This window comes from Manis javanica, chromosome 4, assembly GCF_040802235.1.
Source record: "Manis javanica isolate MJ-LG chromosome 4, MJ_LKY, whole genome shotgun sequence".
NCBI lineage: Eukaryota > Metazoa > Chordata > Mammalia > Pholidota > Manidae > Manis > Manis javanica.
Window position 1 is genome coordinate 77,674,474 of NC_133159.1, and position 19,670 is coordinate 77,694,143.

At 38.6% G+C, this 19,670-nt stretch overlaps 1 protein-coding gene across 4 annotated transcripts in view; it reads right to left on the minus strand.

Annotated features, from left to right (window-relative positions):
* TGFBR3 (transforming growth factor beta receptor 3) overlaps positions 1-19,670 on the minus strand; it is a 184,828-nt gene that overhangs the window by 158,636 nt on the left and 6,522 nt on the right. The gene's annotated exons all lie outside the window — the stretch shown is intronic.

Sequence of the window (19,670 nt, forward strand, 5' to 3'; positions counted from 1 at the left end):
ATGACAATTGATATATGAATTCCCTAGTGCCAAGAAGAAAACACAAACAACTTTTATTAGATTCTTAATCTAATGTGATAACAGAGTTATCAGCAAGATCAAATTAAAATACATTTAGAATAAATCTGAAAAATGAAGAACCATTAAAAGACATGATTCTTGTTTCAACTGTTTGCCCGCAACTTAATGGAAGAAAGGTGTTCCCTGTCTTTCAACTCCATCTGAGACTATCCAGTTACTGGACTAGAGAATCCAGAGGTCCTGGCTAACCTTTTCCTATCCTGTGCCTTGAATGACAAGTCTTGTGGTGGTCTGCTTAACCTGAATATCCCTCCAACAGCCCTAAAGATCGCCTCATTTAGAACCTCCAAGGCGTATTTTCCGTGTTGTATCCCTGAGCCTGGCATGACCCACAGAAGTTGTTCAATTCAACAAACATTTATTGAGCATCTCTATGATGCAGTCACTGTGTAAAGACATGATTCCTTCTCATCGGAATAAAAGTTATCCAAAAACTGGATAAGTGTACAAAGACCCTGCCTGATCTAAGCCCTGATGCTCTTACTGTATCACAGTTTCCAGGAAAACCATCTCAAATAGCTGGGGATTGCAGCCTTCTTACCCCCTCACAGGAAATACTGTCCAAAGAATCAGCATGCTGCCATCAGAGACAAAGCCAATTTGGGCATTTGTAGATACCATACAAAAATATAAAGACAATGGAAAATGAGTTTCTAAGTGGTCTTAGTGCACTGCATCAAGTATTAGAAAATACTCAATGGCTCTTTGCAGTAGCAACACTAACTGCCTATTAGAAGGAGGGAAATACGGTGACTTGGGGAGAGGAATGGAATAAAGCGGTGGCCTTTTCACTAAATTCCCATTTGAGTTTTGTACCATTTGGGTTTTGCAAGTATTACCTATTCAAAGATAATAACAATAATATTCTAATTTCAAAAGAATTGTTTAGATATGACTTGAAACTAAATACTCAATTGTTATATATATATCAGATACACTGTGGTTCAATTTTGGTATATAACAGTGACTAAAAGCCTGGTATGACTAAAATACAGATTATGATAGATATTACAAGCCTGCCTAGGTATGAATCCACTCTGCCACCAAACAAATGGGTGATGTTGGGCATATTTTTCTGCATGTATGAACCTATCCTGTAGGCAGTTGTGAGGATTAAATGAGTTTACATGTACATAAAATATATATATAGCTTATAAATATATATTTTGCTCATTAATATATACAATGCTTTGAATAGTGCTGAGCACATAATAAGCAATGGATAAATGTTGGCTGTTATCACTTGTCCATTCTTTTTGAGGTGTATTTATCCCAATAAAGTGGAGAAATTATTTATGTAATTCTTAGTTACTGTAAAACAAGTTCAATCTTTTATTTACTGAAAAATAAGCATTGCAACAGCACATAAAGGAGATAAGCCAAAAAGTGGAATCACGAAAACAACAAAATTGCCAGTCAAGTTAAGGCATAAGTCAATGCTGGTGCAATGGTCTTGTCTCAAAAACTGACTACATTATACAGCGAAATTTGGAAGCCATGAAACTGACTTCAATCATCTCTTGAAGTCCAACATTTGTCACATAATTCTACATCACCTCAGATGAAATGCAAATCTCCTCTGTTAACTTAAAAAGTCAATGACAACAATGAGAATTTGTCCTTATTTTTACCCTTCAAAAAATCAGATTTCCTGGACTAGTAGGGAAAACCCTCTCTAAACGAATACGCTATTTCAGCAAATAATAAGAGCAATTTTTACACAGCAAAACTCTGTAAGATCTCAGAAGAAGATGGGCTTCCCAGAGGATTTTTATGAAGTATATAATCTATAGCCAGCACAAGACTTGTGGAAATTTTTAATGAGCTTGTGTCACCCCTGCCCGCAGCTGCAGAGGGTCTGGGGGACTCTGCACATTAGACCAGGGATTTAAACCAGGTCTGAATGAACCTGTGGAAAAGAATGGCAAATGGTTCTATTAAAAATACAGACTGCAAATTGCTGACAGGAATATTGGGCAATTATTAAAATGCAGCAATTACAGCTATAATAGAGCCAAGCTAAACAGTTTGATGCCCAAAGGCAAACCACAGCAAGTTTACACCGGATCTTAAAACATCTCCGAGGAAGTCCAAAACAAGTTGAAACTACACACTGCTGCTTCTAACAAAGAGGGAGCTTTTCTTCTTTTAGCTTAAAAGTCCTCCATAATGTAACTTGTTCAAAAAGAAAATAAACTGCAGAGATTTTTTGTCTAATCTTTCCAACGTGGTGACAGGATCCTAAGGCGGAGGAGAATGAATCAGGAAGCGTGTGGTTCCCATTCAGTGAAACTCCAGTTTCGGCCAACACTTGCACACACCATCGCCTTAACACACAACGTAGGGATCAGTTCGGTTGGAAGAATGCTAGATAGTCAAAGGGTTCTTGATAGGTTGCAGATTGGAAATAAAACTAGGGAAATACAAATGCCTCTTTCTTCTGTGAGGTTGTATCACACTCAATTTGCAAAGAGCAGGGACTCCCCAACCTGGTTTTCTGTCCTCACTGAATCTCTTTGCATTGTATAAACTAAATGCTTCCTTTGGAAATATATATAGGGTACTCTGAGATCTTGAAAAAACAATTCAGGGTCTATTATATAATGGTCCTTTTGCCCACATTTCAAAGTAATGTGTTCTATTCCAAGGGTACCTGAAGTTTTAGTACCCACAAACGAACAGAAAATAATTCTGAGAGAGACTTTAATGGATTAAAAACAAAAATCAGATGAATGTGATATTAGGTCTAATTTCAGAGTTCCTCGGTGTATATTTCTGAGGCCATTAAACTGAGCGTGCTGTCCCACATTCTCCAATGATCCAACAGAGTGCACAGGTAAAGACCAGGATTAGCTGAAAAAACCCACCCGAACAAGCTCTGAAAACCATGGGTTTTCCAAGTCAAGGCTTGGGTTAAACCAATGTTCAAAAGGATTCATTAGGAACGGTATTCTGGGGTTAACTGGGATTTTTTTGTTAAGAGCAAATCTTGTTCTATGTTACAGGAAAAACTTAGCAAATGATGTCTGGCAGTAGACTAAAAGCCAACAAGAAAAATTACTACCTTCCCCTTAGATGGCTAGCACACTGGCTATATATACATGAGGTTATTCAGAATCAGAACTCGAAATTACAATTGACCCTTGAACAACACAGGAGTTAGAGGCACCAAGCCCCACACAGTTGAAAATCCAGTACAACTTTTGATTCCCCCAAAACTTAATTACTAATAAGTTATTATTGACTGGAAGCCTTACTGATGATATAAACAGTGAATTAACATTATTATATGCTGTACTCTTATAATATGTATTATATACTGTATTCTTATCATATATAGCCTAGAGAAAAGAAGACATTTTTCAAACTATCATAAATTTCCAAAAATATTCTTTCCAATATATTTATTGAAAAAAAAGCCCAGCAATTCAAACCTGTCTTGTTCAAGGGTCAACTATAACTTGTAGTGGATCAATTTCTCAGTTAAAAGAATTAGGCTGCTAAAGATACAAACAGCCTTTAAAGCCAGAAGAGGTCAACACGGTTTCACTGATTAAGGGGAGTCCAATCCCCAAGCCTAGCACTCGCTCAAAATAATACTGTGGAGTACACAAGAGAGAGCCAGTCTTAACATGACCAGCACTCTGCCTCCCAGCTGCAGGTCTGTTCCCACAAACTAGGAATCATTTTCTCTCCCTCAATATGTAATCTCTGAAAACAGAATGTTTTTTCCAAGAGAGGAGGAAGCCTGCCATGGCTGCCATCAGACATTGGTACTTCCACATGAACATATGCACTCGGCACAAATCATTACTGATCACAAACTGTGACTTTAGGATTGTGGGTGGCAGCTATGTAAATAAACAATCCTTGGTAATGCCGTAGGCTCCAAGTTTGAAAAGTCAATGGGCAAAAGGAAGCCCAAACTTGTGCACTGTCATATTTTAACACTAAGACTGTTTAGATAGTCTAAACCAATCAAGAAAATACTCAACAAACTTAAAGATCTTTAAGACAGAGGTATATTGAGTGGAATAAAAAAAAAAATTCTATTCCCTGAACTCAAGTAGTCAATTACCTGAATTTCTGGTAACTTAAACATTAAATGATTTTCTAACACATCATTAAAATGTTTCTAGTCTGCCATTTAAGTGAATGAATTTTTTGCAAGAAAATACACTGGTAAGTCTGTAAATGGTTAAATAAAAGCTGGTAGAAGAATTGTTCTGATGGCTATTCAATATGTTATTCAGGGGGTTTAGGAAAGAAGCAGGATGGATGACATCAATATCTAGCTTGGCAGCCTGTACAAAGGGGTGGACAGGATGTAGAACAGATACTGTTGTTTGTCTGATGACATTTGGATGCCCTTTAAGACCTGTACACAGAGAAAGCAAAGCCACCTTACTGAGCCACAGCAGCAACTCTCAGATTTCTCTCTACACAGAAAAACAGGATAATTCCAAATACCCATTTTCAGACAGATCTGGCACAAAAAGGGGGGGAAAGTCCTGGATATGGATAAGTAATCTTTGGAATCACATCCAAGTGCAATCAATATTCAACAAATATTTACCACTACAAGGCAGGCACTGTTGAAGATGCCAAGGATACAGCAGTGAAGAAAGGAGCCAAAAATTGTGCCCTCATGGAGTTTATATTCTAGTAAAAGTAGCACCATGTACTGTGTTAGGCAAGATATTTAATTTCCTGAGCTTCATTTCTTCCTTCAATAAATCTTTACTGCTTCCTCCATGCCAGGCAATGGGAATAGACTGGTCAACCAATGACACATGTTATTTGCACTCACAGGCTTAAAGTCTGGTGGGATAAACCAACAGATAATCACAAATATGTAATCATACACTATGAATAACAACCCTAAAGGAAAAGTACCCAAAATCTGAAGGGTAAGCAGAGATTTAAAAGGTCAGGTGAGGGATGACCTTACAGGTTAGAGGAACCATTACAGGTCCATGATGCTGGAGGGAGCTTGGCTGCAAAGCCAAAAGGGAATGGAAGTGGTGTGATTCAATTGGGTTCTCAAAGATTTCCCTGGTATAGGCACTATGGAAAACAGTATGGCAGTTCCTCAAAAAATTAAAAATAGAACAACCATTTTAGCAGCAATTCCACCTCTGGGTATATACTCAATAGAAATGAAATCACTATGCTAAAGAGATATCTACACCCCTTTGTTCACTACAGCATTATTTATAACAGCCAAGGCAAGGAAACAACCTAAGTGTCCACTGACAGATGAATGAATAAAGAAAATGTATGTATACACACACACACACATTACACACAAGGGAATACTATTCAGTCATAAAAAAGAAGGAAATCCTGCCATTTGCAAAAATGGATCTAGTCAACTTTACGCTAAGTGAAACAATTCAGACAGAGAAAGACAAATAATGTGTAAGCTCATTTATATGTGGAATCTAAAAAACCAAACTCACGGAAACACACACCAAATTGGAGGTTGCCAGCAGTGCATGCAAGATTAGTTAAGGCTCTTACAGGAGGTCAGACAAGAAAGGAGATTTAGATCAGAATGAAACCTCAGTTTCTTCATTTCTAAGAAGACAACAAAATAGCCTTACCTACATTACAGGATCCCTGCAAGAATCAACTGAGATTAATTGTACATGTAACAGTATAAAAGGTAACATTATCTATCACAGTAAGCTGTCTCTACCAAAGAGAATTATTATCCTGAAGCCTAACATTAATTAAAGTCCCAACATTCTGTGGCTGCCAGTAGCAGGGAAAGGCTTACTCTTGAACTACCTGTACCTGTGGGCAGGAATTCGAGATGAAGACCCAGTGGGGAGAAGGGCAGGAGGCACAAAGGGCACAAGATGTGCAGAGAAGCTGGACTCCACTCTCCCCTGCACCCCCTCTCCTGGCTAGGAGCATGACCAACATATCTCTAGCCCCAGCATCCTCAGTTTCCTTGGGGCTGATCCTCTGTCTATCCTTAAAAGCCCTCCTACCTATCCCAAGCACAACACAGCAAAAACGGGAGGGTGGATATGGATACACATCACAAGGTTGTGAAAGACCACATTTGGCTCAAATTCACAAACTAGGATAGGTCTGTGCTCACCAATATTCCAAGAACCACCTTTCACATTTAATATTTTTGCATTCAAAGATTTTTGTTGCTCATAATTTAAGCTAGAATTAATAGAGAACTAATAGTGTTCAAAACCTGGCTTATCAAGATGTGTTACACTGGACAAGTCATTTATCCTCCACCATCTCCTCATCTATAAAATGGTAATGATATTTGGATTGTAATACCTGACATAGAATTTGGGCATGGTACCTAAAACAACACCTATACTGTGTGTGTTTACTGGCCCACACACACAGCACATTTTTAAAATATAATAGTCAATGGAGTTTGTATGGTTAAAATACATCTAGACTTTCAAAAACCAAGCAAACTACTAGTAAAGAGATAATACAATAGTTTATATCAAAGTTTGTATTAGTTTGGATTAGACTTGATCATCTAGAATTTCAAAAATTCCCTCCATCAACTATGATTCCAAACTCAATACAAGATAGGAGTCTTAAAGATAGTCACAATATTGCAAAGCTTTCCCCAAAGGGTGATAAGGTTACTGTCTCAACATCTCTAGTATAAGTGACAGAGGTTTGGCTTTACGGTCCTCCTCAGTTCTACGCTACAATTTCCAAATCAGCTTCTGGGGTTTGGCTGGGGGCCTGTGGAACTCAGCCTGGCACTGCCACTGAGCCAACCCAGCTGCCCAGAGCGAGGAGTCAGCTCTCACCAAAAGGGTTTACTAAATCATGGAACTGCAATTATTCCAGCAAAAGTCAGAACATCTGAATATTCTCAGGACACCACTCATTATCCCTTAGGCCCTAGCAAGCACCAGACTATCAAAAAAAAAAGCTTTCAGGAAGCTATATCTACTAGACCTCTAGTGGACTATTTTATACAATATATTGTAATTTAATAAAACTTTTAACTCACATATACATTTATGTTCACAGAGATGATGCAAATACATGAACTCAGAGTAAATACCCTAGCAATAGAGTATTCTGCTAATTACAATTAAGCACATCTTTTATTCATCTAAATGACTCCCAAAATGAAATTACTGCTCTTGGGTGGGGGTAATCCCTAAATAAATAATTTCAATCATTTAGGTGATATTATTTGGTAAGGAAAGGGCTCAGCAGCCCAGGCATGTAAAACACTTCAATGGTTGCCCATGACTGTCAGAAAAAAGACCAAAACCCTTCACAAGGCTGCTAGATGTTGCCTCCTTAGTCCAGCCACATCCTCTGCATGCTCCAGCCACACTCACCTTAATCCAGCCCAACAAAAGGGCCACATCCTTGCTTCTTTAAGTGATGTTTGCTGTGTTAGAACTCAATGACCCTCCATGGACTCCAAACATGGCCACTAACATCTTCAGGTATCTGTACATAAGCATTCCTTCTTTAAGGAAGCCTCCTATGATTTCCTTGGACACAGTTAAACTTGGATACCTAGAATGTAGTGCAAGTCAACCCTGCAGGTAAATCTTTATGTATTATTTCCTTTCATGTATGGCTTTCCCACTTATCTGTTCACTGCAAAAAGGGATCACAGTCTACCTAGCTCACCACTTGTCATATAGTAGGCATCCAATCAAAGTGCCATTATGGAGAGCAAGTATAAAATACTACTGTATAAAGCCATTACTTTATAGACAAGGAAGCACAGCAGAGCCATCTAGTACAAAGGAAGAAACAGGAACTCTGACAAAAAAAGGAGGCAGAGGAATATGTTCCAACAAAACTACAGGATAAGACACCAGAAAAATGATAGAATATAACAGAGATTTCCAATCTTCCTGATAAATATTTCAAAGTAAAAGTCACAAATATGCTCACTGATCTATAGAAAAGTATTGAGGACTTCAACAAAGAGATACAAGAGCCAAAAAGAGAAATTCAGAGATAAAGAATACAGTAACTGAAATGAAATATACAATGGAGGGAATGAAAAATAGATTGCTGCAAGTCAAGAAGACAATCAATGAGATGGATATTAGAGAACAAGAACACAATGAAGCTGAGAACAGGGAGAAAAAAGAATCTCTAAGAATGAAGAATGATAAGAGAACTGTGCAAACAATCCACAAGAGACAATATTCGATAATAGGGGTACCAAAAGAAGAGAGAGGCAAAGAGACAGAAAGTCTCTTTGAGGAAATAATTGTTGAAAACTTCCCCAATCTGGGTAAAAAAACAGACACTCAGGTCATGGAAGCACAGAGAGTCCCTAACAAAAGAAACCCCAAAAGACAAAATGAAGAAATATGATAATCAAAATGACAAACATTAAGGATAAGGAGAGAGTATTGAAAGCAGCCAGAGAGAGAACAATGATTATTTATAAGCGAAAACCCATCAGGCTATCAGCAAACTTCTCAGCAGAAATTTTAAAGGCCACAAGGGAGTGGCATGAAATATTTTATGTATTGAAACAGAAGGACCTTCGACCAAGAATCCTCTACCCAGCAAGATTACCATTCAAATTTAAAGCAGAGATTATTTTTAAAAACTCCCAGATAAACAAAGGCTCAAGGAATATATAACCAGTAAACCAGCATTACAAGATATGTTAAAGGACTGCTATAGATAGAAATGTTCCTAAGGCTAAATAGTTTTCACCAGTGAAAATAAATCCACAGTAAAGGTAGTAGACCAATTACCTACCAAGCAATTACAAAATTAAAACAAAAGTAGTAAAACCAACTATACACAAAATCAGTCAAGGAATACACAAAAAGTGCAGATTGTGAATCTAATACATAAAGCGTGAAGTAGGAAAAAGAAGAAAAAAGAAGTACTTCTAGACTGTGTGTGAAACAGGGCAATCATCAGCTTAATCAGGAAGCTATCCTTAAACCTTTTGGTAACCACAAAACTAAAGCCTATAATGGATACACAAAAAAATTTTAAAAGAGAATCCAATCACAACAATAAAGAAAACTATCAAATAACAAGAGAAGAGTATATAAAGAGAAAGAAAGGAACAAAGAGGAGCTATAAAAACAACCAGAAAACAGTTAATAAAATGGCAATAAATACATACCTATCAATAATCATCTTAAATGTAAATGGACTGAATGCACCAATCAAAGACAGAGTGGCAGAATGGATAAAGAAACAAGACCCATCTGTATGCTGCCTACAAGAGACTCATTTCAGACCCAAAGACATACACAGACTGAAAGTGAAGGGATGGAAAAAGATTTTACATGCAAATCATAGGGAGAAAAAAACAGGAGTAGTAGTCTTTATATTAGACAATATAGAGTTCAAAACAAAGAAAGTAACAAGAGACAAAAAAATGACATTACATAATGATAAAGGGATCAATCCAACAAGAGGATATAACCATAATAAATATCTATACACCTAACATAGGAACACCCAAATATGTAAAGCAAATTCTACCAAAATTAAAGGGGGAAATAGATTACAACACTTCATTTTAGGACACTGTAACACAACAGTCACATCAGTAGACAGATCAACCAGATAGAAATATAGGCACTGAACAATACATTAGATCAGATGGACTTAACAGATATCTACAGAACATTCCACCAAAAACCAGCAGGATACACATTTTTCTCAAGTGCACATGGAATTTGCTCCAGAATTGATCACACATTAGGACCCAAAAAGAGCCTCAATATTAAAAAGATTGAAATTGCACCAAGCAGCTTCTCAGACCACAATGGTATGAAACAAGAAATAAATTAAACGAAAAAAAAAAAAAACCTACAAACACATAGAGACTAAACAACATGCTTCCAAATAATCGATGGATCAATGAAAAAATCAAAACAGAAATCAAGCAATACATGACGATGAAGAAAAACAAAAGTTCAACAGTCCAAAATTTCTGGGATGCCAAAAAAGTGGTTTTAAGGGGAAAATACATAGCAATACAGGCCTACCTCCAGAAAAAAGAACAATTTAAATTGTGAGTCTAAACTCACAACTAAAAAAACTAGAAAAAGAAATGAAACCAAAAGTTAGAAGGACATAATAAAGATCAGAGCAGAAATAAATAAAATAGAGAAGAATAGAACAATAGAAAAAAAAATCAATGAAACCAAGAGCTGGTTCTTTGAGAAGATAAACAAAATAGACAAACCTGTAGTCAAACTTATCAAGAAAGACAGAGTACAGAAAATCAGAAATGAAGAAGAAATAGTCACAATAGATACCACAGAAATATAAAGAATTTTTATATGAGAATACTATGATAACATGATATTATACATACAGAACACTAAAGACTCCACCAAAAAACTCTTAGCACTAATAACTGGATTCAGTAAAGTTGCAGGATCCAAAATTAATACACAGAAATATGCTAACAACTAGCAGAAAGAGAAATCAGGAAAACAACATCATTCACAATTACATAAAAAAGAATAAAATACCTAGGAATAAATGTAACCAAGAAGGTGAAAGACCTTTACTATGAAAACGATAAGACACTCATGAAAGAAATTAAGGAAGACACCAATAAATGGAAATCTATCCCATGTTAATGAATAGAAAGAATTAATATTGCCAAAATGGCCATCCTGCCCAAAGGGATTTATAGATTCAATGCAATCCTTATCAAAACACCAACAGCATTCTTAAATAAACAAGAAAAAATAGTTCTAAAATTCATATCGAACCACAAAAGACCCCAAATAGCCAAAGCAATCTTGAGAAAGAAGAACAAAGCTGGCAGTATTATACTCCCTGACTTCAAACTATACTACAAATCTATGGTACTGGTACAACAACAGACCCATAGATCAATGCGACAGAACAGAGTACAGATATAAACACATGCACATATGGACAATTAATATACAATAAAGGAGCCATGAATATACAATGGGGAGAAGACAGCCTTTTCATTAACTCTGTTGGGAAAAATAGGCAGCTACATGAAGAGAATGAATCTGAACATATCTCCTCAGGCAAGAGAAAAAAAATAAAAAATGAACAAGTGGGTACTACACCAAACTGAAAAGCTTCTGTACACCAAAGGATACCATCAGCAGAACAAAAAGACAACCTACAATATGGGAGAATATATTTGTAAATGATTTATCCCATAAGGGGTTAATATATAATGAACTCATATACCTCAACACCAAAAAATAAATGACCCAAATAAACAATGGGTAAGGACCTGAACAGATGTTTCTCCAAAGAAGAAATACAGATGGCCAACAGGCACACAAAAAAGTTGTTCCACGTCACTAGTCATCAGGGAAATGCAAATAAAAACCAATGAGATATCGCCTGACACCAGTTAGAATGGCTACTATCTAAAAGACAAGAAATAACAAGTGTTGGCAAGGATGTAGAGAAAAGAGAACCTTCCTACACTGTTGGTGGGAACATAAATTGTTACAACTGCTGTTGAAAACAGTATGGAAGTTCCTCAAAAAACTAAAAATAGAAATACCATTCAATGCAGTAATTCTGCTTTTAGGAATTTACCTGAAGAAAACCCCAATTCAAAGAGATGCATGCACCCCTATGTTTATTGCCACATTATTTACAATAGCCAAGATATGGAAGCAACTTAACTGTCCATCAATAGAAGAATGGATAAGGAAGATGTGGTACATATATACAATGAAATATTATTCAGCCATAAAAAAAGAAATCCTGCCATTTGCAGCAACATGGATGGATCTAGAGGGTATTATGCTTAGTGATATAAGCCAAGTGGAGAAAGATAAGTACCATATGATTTCTCTTATTTATGGAATATAAATACAGAACAAAACAGAAGGAACAAAATAGCAGTCAACTCATAGACACTGAGAAATGACTGGTGGTTACCATGGGGGAGGGGTTGGCGTGGGTGGGTGGTGAGGGGGAGGCAGATAAAGGGGCACAAAAACTCTCAATCACAATGTAAATTGGCCAAGGGGATAGTAGTACAGCATGGAGAATATAGCCAATGATTCTGTAACATCTTTCTATGTCGACAAATTGTAACTGCACTAGTGGGAGGTGAGGATTTAATAATATGGGTAAATGTTTGACCACTGTGTTATATATTTGAATCCAATATAAAATTTTATCAATGATACTTAAAAAAATACTATTGCATATACTACAATTTAATGTAGTATGAAAGGATGGTGAATTATCAGAACATTTCTCAGTAATAAATGATAAACCAACAGATAAGGGTAGTGTATAGGAAGAGCCTCTACGTCAAGCAGCCTCAAGGGAACAGGAGAGGCAAGAGCTGTGATATTAACATGTTTTACAAACTCAGACATGTCATTTCATTTTTGGGCTTTACTTTCTTCATCTTTAACATAAAGATATTAAACAAGAAAAGCTTTTATTCTATACCTTACTTATAATTCTCATTATATGAACTAAAAACTAATCTTGAGTCCTTCCTATAAAATAAGACTTTGAACATACTGGTAGAAATCTGAAATGCATGATCATGCAATGGCTGGCAAGAATGACCTAACACAGGAAAGTATCATCTAGAAAAACATTCAACTTGACAACATTAAGCATAAATAAAATACCACCATTACATTGACAATTCTTAACGTGTAACATATACACAAAAAACATTTGAATGAATTATCTTCCAAATATTGTAAGCACACACAGAACATGAATCTGTCAAATATGCCCATCTTATCAAAACTACAATTTTTATCCTATATTCTCAAACTCCATGAACTCTACTCATTCCCTTCACCTCTTTCCAAAAGCCACTTCTGATTACTGCCATCCCACTGTGAAAACTCTGCCTCCTAACATTTTATGTATAATTTGTTCCATGTTATCTACTACTCAGAGCCACCTCAGAATGTTAGAAATGGGTAACATCTACTACAACCCTTTAATTTTATAGATGAGCAAACGAAGAATTAAAAAGGCTCAGGGACTGGCCACCATTTCACAGCCAGTTAGTCACACAGTGAAGACTTGTCTACATGCTGCTCTGTCATTATTCTGTGGTTGTTCATGTGTTTGTTTATACCATGTTCCCCTTCCTATTAGAAGCTAACACATGGCTTTCTTCTTCTGACCCCATAAAGCATCTCATGTACTATCTACTGACCTCCTATGTTTTTCATTTTCTCATTTCATCCTCTCAGCAACCTAAGGAGATAGACGTTCTTTACTCCAATTGACAGTGAAAAAAAAGGAGGCCTCAAGATGCGAAACAATCCCCAGGTCACCAGCTAGCAAGTCCTGGCACCAAGATGTGAGCCTAGGTCTGCCTGGCTCCAGGGCCCATGCTCACCTCACTGCAAACCAGAGCTCCCCCAATAGGGATGCCTGCCAGGCCCTGCACAGTCACCTTCTGGAAGCAGGCAGTCTGATTAGGGCTGACAAAACAGCTAAGTTATTTCTTTTTGAAAACCAGGAAGGCAAGGCTCAATCAGCAATTTTATTTTACCTCATTCATTCATATCCAACAAGTATTTATTAGCACATACCATGTGCCAGGCACTGTTCCTGGGACACAACAGTGAACTAAATATGACACTGCCTTTCTAGAGTTTACCTTCTAATGGGGAAAACAGACAACAAATACATAATGTGTCAAATGGTGGTAAGTCCTACAGAAGGAAAATAAAAGTTAAGGAGAGGAGTGATGAGAAGATAGGCATTATGATTTTAGATAGAGTGGTCGGAGAAAGTGTGACAGTGTGATTTATAAGAAAAATATATTCAGTCTTTGTCCCAAATTTCTGGCATAAAGCTCCTAAAACCCTTGGAATATCCTAATTGATGAGAGGAATAAAAAACATCTTTTGTTATGACAATGAGGTGAATTTTGGGCCCCACCTAAGGATGGGGGGCTGGCTGCCAAAAGAACCATGTGATTAGAGGTTTGCAACTTTCAGCCCCTTTTCAGAGAGGGGCTGGAAGTTGAACCAGTTGCCAATGGCCAGTGACTTAATCAATTATGCCTACGTCATGAAGCCAAAAGGACGGGTTCAGAGAGCTTCTGGGTCGGGGAACATGTGCAGGTGCTAGCAGAGGGCGTGGGAGCCCCACCCTTTTCCCCAGGCCTTGCCCTATGCATCTCTTCCATCTGGCTATTCCTGACCTAAATCCTTTTATAATAAACCAGTAATCTAGTGAGTAAAATATTTCTCTAAGTTAAATGAGCCCCTCTAACAAATTAATTGAACCGAAGGAGGGGATTGTGGGAACCTCCAATCTGTAGCCAACTGGTCAGGAGCCAGGAGTAAACACCTGGGCTTCTGATTGGAGTCTGAAGTAAAGAGGCCCTCTTGTGGGGCTGAACCCCTAACCAATGGAATCTGAGGTATCTCCAAACAGACAGTAGTGTCAGAATTAATTTGAATTGCTTGGTGGTGTGGCGAGAAGACACCCCACACATACAGTGCAACTGGTGACCAGAAGAACCCTTTTTAGAGGCCTCTCCAATGTGACACGTGAGCACAGGCTGCGAGGCAGAGCTGAGACAGCATCTGAAGGAAAAGCCACCCCTGACAATGGGGACAGCCAAGTGCAAAGTTCCTGCAGCGAGAGCATGAGCGGTGCGTCTGTTCTAGAAGCAGACACCACACAGTATAATGGCTGTGGGGATACCCTTCCCCCAGCCTACCTGGGTTCAAAACCCTGCCCTGCCTTTTCCTAGAGTAACCATGGGCAACTTATTAAACAACCCCAAGCCTCACCTGTAAAGTAGAAATAATGATTCTATTTCCTTAATGAGTTGTTATGAGGATTAAGTGAATTAATAACATGTAGAGCACTTGATACCTACTATGTTCTTAGGGTTCAGGAAATGGTAGCCATGATTTTTTTTTAATCTAAAAACTTTTTCAAACAAAAATGCTCAACAAATTTTTTTCTTTTTTTTTTTGGTATCGTTAATGTACAATTACTTGAACAACATTATGGTTACTAGACTCCCCTTATTATCAAGTCCCCCCAACACACCCCATTACAGTCACTGTCCATCAGTGTAGTAAGATGCTATAGAATCATTACTTGTCTTCTCTGTGTATACTGCCTTTCCCATGTCCCCCCCCACTGCATTGTGATTGCTAATCGTAATGCCCCATTTTCCCCCTTATCCCTCCCATCCCACACATCCTCCCCAGTCCTTTTCCCTTTGGTAACTTTAGTCCATTCTTGGGTTCTGTGAGTCTGCTGCTGTTTTGTTCCTTCAGTTTTTTTTTTCTTTGTTCTTATACTCCACGGATGAGTGAAATCATTTGATACTTGTCTTTCTCCGCCTGGGTTATTTCACTGAGCATAATACCCTCTAGCTCCATCCATGTTACTGCAAATGGTAGGATTTGTTTTCTTCTTATGGCTGAATAATATTTCATTGTGTATATGTACCACATCTTCTTTATCCATTCATCTACTGATGGACACTTAGGTTGCTTCCATTTCTTGGCTATTGTAAATAGTGCTGCAATAAACATAAGGGTGCATATGGCTTTTTCAAACTGGGCTCCTGCATTCTTAGGGTGGTCATTTTTAACTAGGTCATTGATAATTTAGCTCCATTCAAAACAATTTATTTTCAATCTGATAGTTTTGAATCCCAGAATTAAATTATGCTGCTGGCTTTGTATATGTCCATTAATTTCCTCCTAAGCCTTTGACTTTCTTGGCTGGGCTTCCTGCCCAATGCGGAAGAACTATACTGTAGGAACTATACTGATGTTATCCCAGAGATAGTGGGAGGCAAATCACTATAACATCATTGTAACATGCATATAAATTATGTTCTTCATTTTCAACATAACCTCTACCCCAAGAATCAGACACTTCAGAACTGCAATTTACTGACCCTAGGATTAGTTTCACAGGCCAGGATGCCAGCAGCCTTGACTCCTCACTAGCACCCCTGACAGAAGTAGGTGGTAATTTCAGTTGCAATCCTCTGTCTCGAGAAGACTTAAAACGTCTCTTCAAAGTTAAGATGGTAATTTAATTTTTAAAACCCTTTCTCCAATGGACTTTTGGCCTAAACTTAACATTTCTTTTCAAAGAAATTAGAACACCAAAGCAAAACTCCAGAGTCATCTGACCCTCGCGGCCTCCAGACTATTCCTTAGAGCACAAGCCCTGAAGCAACTCTGGACCATATGGTGAGCTGCCTTGATGACGGGCCCAGAGCCCTAGGGGAGATGTCAGGGCCACAGGGACATTCTGCTCCTCTGCTCCATACCCTCTCCCCCAGCTCTTCTCTTTAATGCTATGTTTACTGTTCATCTTTGTAGCTCAATGGATTAAAGGGCAAATCACAGGTGGAGAGAAACCAAAGCAAGCCCAAGCCAGCTGGAAGTAAAATGGGAGACTTCCCAAACCACTTGTAAGGCTGAGGAGAGCCCATGGGTGCTGCTTCAAGTCAGACAATCAGAAAGAGGTCATCATTCTAGCCTGACAGATCTTGAGTGAAGCTTCTTAAAAGTTAGATTCTCCTTCCAGACAGACCTGATGATTTTCCCTTTTTAATGCCATAAGTGTACACTGACATGAAGCTGTAAGAAATCTACAAAATCTTGTTTTATCTCACTCATTTATTCATCTAACAAATATTTATTGAGTGTCAGCACGGTTCTAGGTATGGGGATTCAACAGAGAACAAAACATATAAAAATCCCTGCCCTCATGGAGCTTATGTTATAGTCAGGAGAGACAGACTCTAAAGAAGATACTTAACTGTGTATCAGACAGAAGTAAATGCTAAGAAAACAAAGCAGAGAAGAGGGAAAGGAAGTATTTGGGGTCTTTGATTTGTTTTGTTTCTTTGAGTAAGGACTTACAGAAGTGAACTCCATAGATATTTGGGAGAAAAACATCCCAAGCAAAGGAAACAGAACATGCAAAGGCACTGAGGCAGCATGTCTGGCATGTTCCAGGAGCGGCAAGTAGGCCAGGCAAGTGGAGCAAAGTGAGTGAGCCAGAAAGTGGAGGAGTGAGGTCTGAGTTAACAGGCAAGAGAGTTATGAGCTTGCTGTGTAGTGCCTTACCCATGATTGTAAGCGTTTGGCGTTTACTCTGAGAAAGACAGGAATATGAGAGTGTTTTAAGCCAAGGAATGACAGAATCTGACTTAGGTTTTATCAGGGCCATTCTGGATATTGAGTGGAGATTTCTGCAGAGGGACAAAGAAGGAAGCACTTTACCCCTGCCATGTGATCTTGGGCAGGCCACCTAATCTCTCCAGACCTAGCTGTTCTCATCTTTAGAGTCACTTAGAGAGAGAGTTTTACTCCCAAGACCCCAAGCTCTGATTCTGAATTGATTTCCTTTGTCTTTTCTATCATTTATACCAACTCTAAGCTTGATCTTTCCCCAAAGTTTTAACAGACAATATATACGATATGCCAAGCTCATGCCACACATCCAGGATACATAGATGCTAAAACTCATTCCTCCTCTAGAGAAATCCACTGTCTGGCAGAAGAACAGTTATCATCAGTAGGACAAGTACTGTAAGAGAAATCAAGGGAAGAAGTTACCACCCACCTGAGGCTTCACCAGAGAAGCTGACAGTGGAGACAGCCTGAAAGAGTGACAGGAGACCACCAGAGGGGATGCTAACGAAGGGCCACGTACAAAAGGAGAGGGGCCAGAGAGCACACGGCATAAGACACAGCTAAAAAAGTAGGCTGAAGCTACATTGTTAATAACTGGACATCCCATGCCAAGGAAAATGGAACAGCTGAGACTTTAAATATACAAGAAATGAAAAACACCAATCTGTGTTTTAGAAGGTCCCAAACACAGTGGATGAATAATTGGAGATAGAGATGCTGAAGCCAGGAAAACCAACTGGAAGACACTTGCAATAGTACAGGTGAGATGTGGATTTGGAATTGGAGAAGAAAATGCCACTTGAGATCTGCTAAGGGTAAGCCATGGCAGAGCTGATGTGATTCAGCTCGGGGAAGTAAGCAGAAGGAAGTGTGTCTGAGGCTCCTAGTGTGGTAACAAGCGCCATTTACCAACATGGGAAACAGAGGAGTTGGACTGGGGACCACAGAGAAACAGTATGTTCGGTTTGGGACTTAGTTTTAATAGGAAGGCCTACAGAACCACCAAGTAGCTGCTGGACATGAGAAATGTAAAACTCAGAGTTACTGGCATAGACATGGCCACTGGGCATGGAAATGTAAGCAACTAAATGTAGACTGAGAAGAGAAGGGAAAGTGAAAATGGAACCTTGGAGAATGCCAACACGTGGGGATCCAGCATTGACAAGGAAAAACGGAGAAAGATCAGGAAGGTAAGGGGAAAACCAGGATAATAAAATGTGAGGAAAAGAGAATAAAGCAGCAAATGCATGAGGGAAGACAGTGGAGATGCTTACTGAAAACAAGCACAGAATTTTGCACTTGGCACCTTTTCTAGAGCCCTGTGACAGTGTGGTAAGTTGGGGAGCCCGCCTGCCACAGGCCAAGGCATTAATAATAGGAGGTGAGAAGAAAAGCGCTGATGGCTAAACAGCACTAGCCCTGACAGACGACATGGTTATCAACGATTCTGTACCATCAGGAAAGTTTTATTCAACACCGTGGAGGTGTAAGGTGTGAGAAACAGGAACTCAGATCTGCTGGGTGTGATCTTCCTCTGGTGGTGGAAAGGAGATTTCTTAGTTAACACCTTGGTCTCATGGGACCACCAATCCTGAAACTAGTAGCAGGCATTCAGAAAGGCTAGTTGCCTCTGACAAGTGCTGAGGACAATATATTTACCCACACGTACATCACTCAATTTCCGGTTAGGCTTCTCACTTCAGCTTCTTCTCACACTAGCATCCTAGACTAAGTCCCTAGTGATAATGGTAAGCAGCAAGAATCACATTTCCATTCAAAGCATGGTAAAAAGTAAAACAAGAAACTGCAGCTCCAAGTGCCTGCTATGACACTGGGAGCCCATAACCTGGCACCATTCTAATAGGAAAAGGCCTTACCAGATATGGCAGTGGGATCCCAGAACACTGGGACCAAAGACCTCAATGTCAGCAGACACTGCGTGACCGCTCTTCTATTTGCTCTTGAGAAACAAAAAGAGAGCTGAAGGAGGAGGTCTTTAATCCCAAAATTATTTTAAATTTCCAATATACAACACTTGAGAAAAATTTGAAAGCCAATAGGAAAACTAACAGATTATTTAAAAATGTGTGACTATGGTACTTTCTTCTTTACCCTCGACAAAAAAGCAACCCAGCCCTCAAATGATCATTTTTCTTGGCTTAATTTCTCTATTTGTGTGATATATAATTGGAAACAGACTGCGTTTTCCTGGCTTCACAGAACAGTATCTTCAGTTTTCTAAGAGGTGCCAGCTGCAGAACCCCAACCTTAGCAAAATTTCTTTTGCAAATCTCTTGCCTATATACCTACTTGAAATATATATTAATTCCAAAGAAAACACTTAAATCCCTTACTATTATGCATAAGTGAATTTTCTCCTAACACTCACTATCCTCTCCTAGCCTCCCTACTGGGTTTAGCTAAATGGAAATTGGCTTT